The sequence below is a fragment of the Dama dama genome, chromosome X (genome assembly GCF_033118175.1).
Source record: "Dama dama isolate Ldn47 chromosome X, ASM3311817v1, whole genome shotgun sequence".
Classification (NCBI taxonomy): domain Eukaryota; kingdom Metazoa; phylum Chordata; class Mammalia; order Artiodactyla; family Cervidae; genus Dama; species Dama dama.
Genome location: NC_083714.1, coordinates 130,875,907 through 130,881,956, shown reverse-complemented (window position 1 = coordinate 130,881,956; position 6,050 = coordinate 130,875,907). Strand labels below are relative to the sequence as shown.

Genomic DNA, 6,050 nt, shown 5'->3' with positions numbered 1-6,050 from the left:
AAAGTTACTGAAATTAATCAAAAAGAAGCAAACAGCATTTAAAAAAAATAAAAACAGAAAACAGAAAAACAAGATACAAAGCAATAGAGATTTTTATATACTATATATGTATATGTAATATAGAGAGATTTATATATATTATACATATATATGTATATGCAATATAGAGAGATATAAAGAAATAGAAAATATTAGAGGTTAAAGGGGCTTCCCAGGTGATGCTAGTGGTAAAGAATCTGCCTACCAAGACAGGAGATGCAAAAGATGCAGGTTTGATCCCTGGGTCAGGAAAATCTCTTGCAGGAGAAAATGGCACCCCTCTCCAGTATTCTTGCCTGGAGAATCTCATGGACAGAGGAGCCTGGCGGGCTATAGTCCATGGGGTTGCAAAGAGTTGGACACGACTGAGCATTAAAAGACTTGGAGGTTAGAGGTTAAAAGACTTGAAGAGTGTAACTAAGAGGTCCAACATGTATCCAATAGTAATTCCATAAGAAAGAGGCAAGTTAATTCACTGCCACCACCTTGGCTTACCATCATTGCTGCCTTTCCACAGGGCTCAAGGATTCTCTTCTGAACACTTTGAAGAAGCAGTGCTGTAGTCCTATAGGTTGGTAGGGGAGCAGTGGAGATCCCCCCAAGAGACCCTGAGAGAGTTGCCATAATTTTCATCTGTTCCTCACCCTCCAGCAGTGCTATGGTGCTGCCATAATACTTCCATACAAAGGCCACATCTGATGAGCCACTTCTGACTTTTGTCTTGAGGGAGGTGGAACAAGCAATTTTCCTCTCCAGGCATTGTGAGAGAAGCAAGAAGTGAACCCAAAAGCTGTCTCCTGTAAGTATCGGTCCATCACTGCATCTGCTGGCCCTAGCTCCAGTCTACCATCACCCAACCAACAGCTTTCAGATTCCCCAGGGAGGGCCCACAGATTTTTCTGTTAGTCACTCTGATCCAGACTTGCTTCCATTTCTGTGGCTTGTATAGGTCTGAGTTTGGGGGAGGGAACTAGCCACCCGTGCTCCCTCACCAAGTTTGAAAACTTGTAACTTTCTATCTCTTATTTCATATTATTTTATATTCTGTTTGTTGCAGTGTATTTAAATGCAGTTGTCACCCTGCTAAACATCCTTGTTTATTTCAAATGTGTTTCTGCAGGTTCTCCTATGTCTTTTCTAGGTAGAAAACCACATCAACTGACAATGGTAATTGGGCTTCTTCAGTTACAATCTTTGCATCTTCTTTTGCCTGAGCTGTCACAAATGGATGGCCTAGGACCCCATTACAACATTAAATGAGAATGGGCAGTCTTATCTGGACATCATGACTAAGCAAGCCCTTGCTATTCTGTACTACCCTTTATTGGGATAGGAAATTCCCTTTGATACCTATTTTGCTAAGAATTTTTTTTAATCATGAATTGTTGAATTTTATTAAATCTATTTTCTTCCTCTACTGAGATGATTGTTTCCTCACTTTTTTATGTGCTAATGTGGTGAATTATATTATTAGATGTTTCCAATGTTGAAACAACCTTGCATTCCTAAAATAACCCAACTTAGTCATGACATATTATGAATACTGCACATTGTTATTTTCCTTGCTAATAACTTGTTTACAGTTTTCACATCCATATTCATGAGTGAGGTTGCCCTGTAATTTTCCTTTCTTACACAGTCCTGATTTAGTAATGGGTAGCCAGGTTACACCTGCCACATAAAATGAGTTGAAGAATTTGGGGGGAATTTGTGAAAGATTAGATTTATCAGTCCCTGCCATGTTTGGTAGATCATCTGGACCTTGTGTTTGCAATAGGAATTTTTGCATTTAATGATTCAACTTTTTTTTTAATGGCTATAGAACCACTAATGTGTTTCTGACTCACTCTTGGTAACATTTTTCTAGTAGTTTGTCCATTTCACATAAATTTTCAAACTTTCTGGCACTTGTAGTTATTTGTAGTCTCCAATTTATTGCTTTTTTGTATCCTCTTTCTTCATCAGTCTTGCCAGAGGTCTGTAAATTTTGTTATTCTTTTAAAAAATACAATATATGGCTTTTGGCTACTACATGTTTTTTCCTGTTTAATTCTGCTTTCTGTATTTATTTTCAACGTGCATCATCTGAGCTTACTCTGTTCTTTTATTAACATCTTAAATTGGAGGCTTAAATCATTTTACTTTTTCTTATTTATTATACATATTTAAGGTTATAAATGTTTCTCTATTATTTTAGTTATATGACACAAATTTTTATATATGTAGCATTATAATTATGATTTGGTTTTATTTTATATCTACTATGATTTCTTCTTTCATGCACAAGTAATTTAGAGGTGCTATTAAATGTAAAAATCTAGTTCCTTTGCAACTTAATTCTACTGTGATAGGACAATGTGGTCTAGGAGATATCAATTCATTAATATTTGGTAAGACATTTTTAGTAGTCTAATATGAGACCAATTCACATATATTTTTGAAGAACACAGAATACATTCTTCAGTTTGGAGTATAGTTTATTTTTTTGCTTAGTTGATTAACTATTCAAGGAAAATTATTTGTTGACATAATGCTTTATATATTTGAAGCTATGCTCTTAGCAGCATGAAACTAAAAATAAGCCATATTTTCCTGCTGAGCTCACCCATCTATTAATTATTTATTAAAGGTAGTGAATTTATTCATATCTAGTAATACTTTTTACCTTAAAATCGATTTTGGCCAATATTCAGAGAGCTAGATCTTGTCATTGGTGTTTCCATGGTATGTTTTTCCACCCTTTGACTTTCAAGGCTCAACATTTTTTTTTTGAGATAGATATGCTTCTCATGATTTACCTGGATGATTTTTAAAAATTCAATCTTGCTCTTTGAACTGAAGAGATTAAAAGATTAGACCATTTACATAAAGTTTGTGATACACATATATAGTCACATATGTAGTTCACAATCTTAGGCTGTCCTTACTATTTTTCCTGCATTTCTAATTCCTCCCCATCCCCTTTTCCCTTTTTTCCTTAAAAACTGATTTTGGTTTTTTTTTTCTTTCTAATTTTTGGCAAAACAAAGTTTCTGTCTTAATCATTTAGTGGTCACTCTGGATAATAAAGGAAGCATACTAAATCTTTCAAAGTTTAAAGCTAATCAATCTCCTTTAAAATTGTTTTCCAGTTTTATTCAGTGAAAATTGGATGTATTTAAGGTGTTCAATGGATTTGATATGCATGTACACTGCAAAATGATGACTACAATATCCTTCCTTCTCATGGACAATGCAACAATTCTAAAATACCCCAAGTTCAACCACACGCTGCCAAAATTTCACTAATATTTTCCAATATTATCATTTTACTTGGATTTGAATTGCATAAATTACACATTATTATCACGGTTTTACACCATATTGTTCTATATTCACATATTTACCATATCTCGCCATTTACTCTGAATGAATGGGAAGCCACTGCAGAGTTTTGCATGATGACCAAAGACGTATGGTTCTAGCTACCATCATCTCTCACCTGGATTCCTGTAACAGTCTCCTAACAGGGCTCTCTGCTTTTACCCTTGTCCCTATAGTCTTCTCTCAGCAAAGCCCCCAACAAAATCTTTCACGTCTTACGTTAGATCATTCACCCTCCTGCTCAAAACGTGTGATGAGTTTCCATTTAGCTTACAATACCCTGATGTAGTTCTTACTTACTTGCTAAGCCATGTCTGACTCTTTGTGACCCTGTGGACTGTAGCCTGCCAGGCTCCTTTGTCCATGGGATTTCCCAGGCAAGGGTACTGGAGTAGGTTATCATTTCCTCTTCCAGGAGATCTTTCTGACCCAGGGATCGAACCCAAGACTCCTGCATTGCAAGTGGATTCTTTACCACTGAGTCACCAGGACTTACTTGCTATATAATCCAACTCTTACAATGCCCTACAAAACCCTATTTGATATTGTCTTACCACTGTAAGAGAAAGGCCTAACTACCTACCTTGTTTGAAATTGTAATCCTTCTTCCCCCAGCAGTCCCACTACTCCTTACTCTGTTCTAACTGTATTTCTTCTCATAGCACTTATCACCTCCTTAGACAGTCTCAGTTCAATCACTCTCTCAGTCATGTCCGACTCTTTGAGACCACATGAACCGCAGCACACCAGACCTCCCTGTCCATCACCAACTCCCGGAGTCCATCCAAACTCATGTCCATTGAGTCAGTGATGCCATCCAACCATCTCATCCCCTGTCGTCCCCTTCTCCTCCTGCCCTCAATCCTTCCCAGCATCAGGGTCTTTTCCAATGAGTCAGCTCTCCACATCAGGTGGCCAAAGTATTGGCGTTTCAGCTTCAACATCAGTCCTTCCAATGAACACCCAGGACTGATCTCCTTTAGGATGGACTGCTTGGATCTCCTTGCAGTCCAAGGGACTCTCAAGAGTCTTCTCCAACACCACAGTTCAAAAGCATCAATTCTTCTGCGCTCAACTTTCTTTATAGTCCAACTCTGGAAAAACTATAGCCTTGACTAGATGGACCTTTGTTGACAAAGTAATGTCTCTGCTTTTTAATATGCTGTCTAGGTTGGTCATAACTTTCCTTCCAAGGAGTAAGTGTCTTTTAATTCCATGGCTGCAGTCACCATCTGCAGTGATTTTAGAGCCCAAAAAAATAAAGTCTGACACTGTTTCCACTGTTTCCCCATCTATTTGCCATGAAGTGATGGGACCGGATGCCATGATCTTAGTTTTCTGAATGTTGAGCTTTAAGCCAACTTTTTCGCTCTCCTTTCATTTTCATCAAGAGGCTCTTTAGTTCTTCTTCACTTTCTGCCATAAGGGTGGTATCATCTGCATATCTGAGGTTATTGATATTTCTCCCGGCAATCTTGATTCCAGCTTGTGCTTCATCCAGCCCAGCATTTCTCATGATGTACTCTGCATATAAGTTGAATAAGCAGGGTGACAATATACAGCCTTGACGTACTCCTTTTCCAATTTGGAACCAGTCTGTTGTTTCATGTCCAGTTCTAACTGTTGCTTCCTGACCTGCATACAGATTTCTCAAGAGGCAGGTCAGGTGGTCTGCTATGTCCATCTCTTTCAGAATTTTCCACAGTTTATTGTGATCCACACAGTCAAAGGCTTTGGCATAGTCAATAACGCAGAAATAGATGTTTTTCTGGAACTCTCTTGCTTTTTCAATGATCCAGGGGATGTTGGCAATTTGATCTCTGGTTCCTCTGCCTTTTCTAAAACCAGCTTGAATCGCTTCTCGGCCTTTTGGCTAAGATGAAGTGTAGTATCTCTTCTTATCAGTTTAATGAAACCAGCTTGAACATCTGGAAGTTCACGTTTCACGTATTAGACAGTCTATAATTAACTAAGTTATTATTATATATTGTCTGTCCTCCCTACTAGAATGCAAACTCCACAAAGAAAGGGATCTCTGTTTTGTTCTCTGGCATCTCGAGTACCCAGAGTGCCTGGCATGCAATAGGCATTTAATCAACATCTGTTAAATTAATGAATGTGAATGATTTGTGGTACTCGACTATGAACAGAAAGATGTGTCCAACATCCTTGTAAGTACAGAACAATGTGCCTCCACTTCTCTTTCCTGTTCTCCAGGCTGAAACAAGGACCTAGAACTGGGAAGAAAACTGTATTCATACAAATAAGAACAGTGCTCCAGGAGATGGCAAGATAGTATGATGGGTAGAACCTTAACTTGTCTGCAAAAGTACTATTGCTTTCTTTTGGAGCCCATGAAGGTAATTATCAGGGAGACAACTAGAGTGCTGGTTCTTTTCCATTTGCCTCTTTAAATCCACTCTCTTCACACCACTCCCAGGATGCTGACCTTTGTGGATTATCAACAAGGCCTCCTTGCCCTCTAGCTTCCAGGTAAGTCTGGTTAGAGGGAAGCACCAGCAGGAGATCAGAGAACAGAGAGAATCTGAAGTGTTCATTCCCCCACTTCCTCTCAGTGCAATTCAGCAACTCACCTACCTTTGACCATGGACCCTGTCAGGCAGGTTCACGGGCACAGTCATAGTTCT

The 6,050-nt window shown here is 38.5% G+C and overlaps 1 pseudogene; it reads left to right on the top strand.

Annotated features, from left to right (window-relative positions):
- Nucleotides 1-5,255: 5,255 nt before the first annotated feature.
- On the top strand, nt 5,256-5,423 carry LOC133053330 (U2 spliceosomal RNA; annotated as a pseudogene).
- Nucleotides 5,424-6,050: the final 627 nt, after the last annotated feature.